This window comes from Marmota monax, unplaced genomic scaffold, assembly GCF_021218885.2.
Source record: "Marmota monax isolate L192 unplaced genomic scaffold, Marmota_monax_Labrador192_F-V1.1 WCK01_AAM20220418_F8-fsc00462, whole genome shotgun sequence".
Lineage (NCBI taxonomy): Eukaryota > Metazoa > Chordata > Mammalia > Rodentia > Sciuridae > Marmota > Marmota monax.
Genome location: NW_026694290.1, coordinates 92,461 through 94,945, shown reverse-complemented (window position 1 = coordinate 94,945; position 2,485 = coordinate 92,461). Strand labels below are relative to the sequence as shown.

General features: G+C 39.8%; 1 pseudogene; it reads left to right on the top strand.

The window, feature by feature from the left end:
• Positions 1-207: 207 nt before the first annotated feature.
• Positions 208-2,178, top strand: LOC124108989 (zinc finger protein 131-like; annotated as a pseudogene).
• Positions 2,179-2,485: the final 307 nt, after the last annotated feature.

Here is a 2,485-nt window from a genome sequence, read left to right as displayed (position 1 = left end):
CTTCCTCTCTTACCTCACCCTCTCCCCCTTCTTTTCATGTTCCTGAGTTTTGTTTTTTCTTTGTTTTGTGCTTTAGGGGTTTTGTTTCCCAGCACAAGCTCATGGGTGTACGTTATCATGCTCCTCTTTTGTAGAGGCAACCCGAAGGCCATAGAGGCTGAAGAGAGGATGGAATGCCTTCAGGAGTTTCCTGGACATCATAAAATAATTCTGGACCGATTGAATGAACAATGAGAGCAGGATCGATTTACCTATATCACACTAATAATCGATGGACATCATTTTAAGGCCCACAAGGCTGTTTTGGCTGCTTGCAGTAAGTTCTTCTACAAATTCTTTCAGGAGTTTACTCAGGAACCTTTGGTGGAAATAGGAGGTGTTAGTAAAATGGCCTTTCATCATTTAATTGAGTTCACATACACAGCAGAACTAATGATACAAGGAGAAGAAAAAGCCAATGACGTATGGAAAGCAGCAGAATTTCTACAAATGCTAGAAGCTATCAAAGCCCTTGAAGTCCGGAAGCAGCTGAGAAGAGATGATTCCTTTCTGTGGACAACTGAATTTGATTACCAAACTGCCTTACCCAGATTTTTTGGTCAAGGAGGAGAAACAAAGAAAATTCAGCTCCATTAGAGGAAAATACCACAGGAAAAAATGAGGCAAAAAAAGAAAGATTGTAGAAACTTCAAATGGTATCACTCAGTCATTGCCATCTGCAGAATCAGAGCCTGTTGAAATTGGGTGGAGATTGCTGAAGGCACAATTGAAGTGGAAGGTGAAGGCATGGAAACATTAGAGGAAGTTGCTTCTAACAAGCAGTCCATAAAGTACATACAGTGCACAGGTTCCTCTGATAATTCTGCTTAGCATTGTTGGCAGATATTACCAGCAAGTACCAACAAGGTGATAGAAAAGGGCAGATTAAAGAAGATGGCTGTGCATCTGACCCCATAAGCAAACAGGTAGAAGGTATTGAAATTGTGGAACTTCAGCTGTCACATGTGAAGGACTTGTTCCATTGGGAAAAATGTAACTGTTCATTTAAATTGTTTTAACATTTTAACATGAAATCACACTCCACTGAGAGTTTCAAGTGTGAAATATGCAATAAAAGGTACCTTAAGGAGAGCTCATGGAAACAGCACCTAAATTGTTACCACCTTGAAGAAGGTGGAGTCAGTAAGAAGGAAAGAACTGGGAAAAAAATTCATATATGTCAGTACTGTGAGAAACAGTTTGACCACTTTGGACATTTTAAAGAGAATCTTCGAAAACATACAGGTGAAAAACCTTTTGAGTGTCCAAATTGTCATGAATGATTTGCTAGAAATAGTACTCTCAAATGTCATCTCACTCCATGCCAAACTGGAGTGGGGGCAAAAAAGGGAAAGAAGAAGCTGTAAGAATGCCAGGTGTGTAACTGTGTGTTTAACAGCTGGGACCAGTTCAAAGATCACTTGAAAATACACACTGGAGATAAACCCAACCATTGTACTTTATGTGACTTGTGTTTTATGCAAGGAAATGAATTAAGGAGGCACCTCAGTGATACTCATAATATTTTAGAGCATCTAGTAACTGAAGAAGTCCTTTCAGTAGAAACACGTGTGCAAACTGAACCAGTGACATCAATGACTATTATAGAACAAGTTAGGAAGTTGCATGTGTTACTTCAGGTCCAGGTGGATTCAGCACAAGTGACTGTGGAACAAGTCCATCCAGATCTGCTTCAGGACAGCCAAGTGCACAATTCACACATGAGTGAGCTTCCAGAGCAGGTCCAAGTCAGTTATCTAGAAGTGGGTCAAATTCAGACTGAAGAAGGTACTGAAGTACATGTAGAGGAGCTGCATGTTGAATGGGTAAATCAGATGCCAGTGGAAGTACAAACTGAGCTTTTAGAAGTGGACTTGGATCACGTGACCCCTGAAATCATGAGCCAAGAGGAGAGAGAGCCTAACCAAGCAGATGCTGCTGAGGCTGCCAGGGAAGATCACAGAGGTGCTGATGGTTTAAAGACCAAATCAGCAGTGGATTCCCAAGTTGAAAAGGCAGAGAATGATGACAGAACAGCTATGCCAGTTTTAGATTGAAATAATGAATATATTTTTAATTTACACTTTGGGTTTTTGAACTGATTGTGGGCAGTGTGACTGTCCTTAAACTGACAGACAAGTGGACCAAAGTTAAAAACTATTTCCTGTTATGCTGAACTGTTTCTATCGAAAAAAACCTGATTCCCCCAACCCCAGTTAATGCCCCAGAGGAGGATCTTTCTCATAAATGAAGGGGAGCTTTGAGAAGTATATTTCTGAAAACTTAAACGGATTATATTCTTATTATATAGTTGGGTACAAAAGTATCTACTTTCATTGTAGTAAGGGTTCTTTATCACCGTTTTCTCTTCCCCGGATCATGTCCTTCCTCAAATTTTTCCAAATTGTAAAATCATTAGAATACAAGTTTATGTATTCTAATGCAT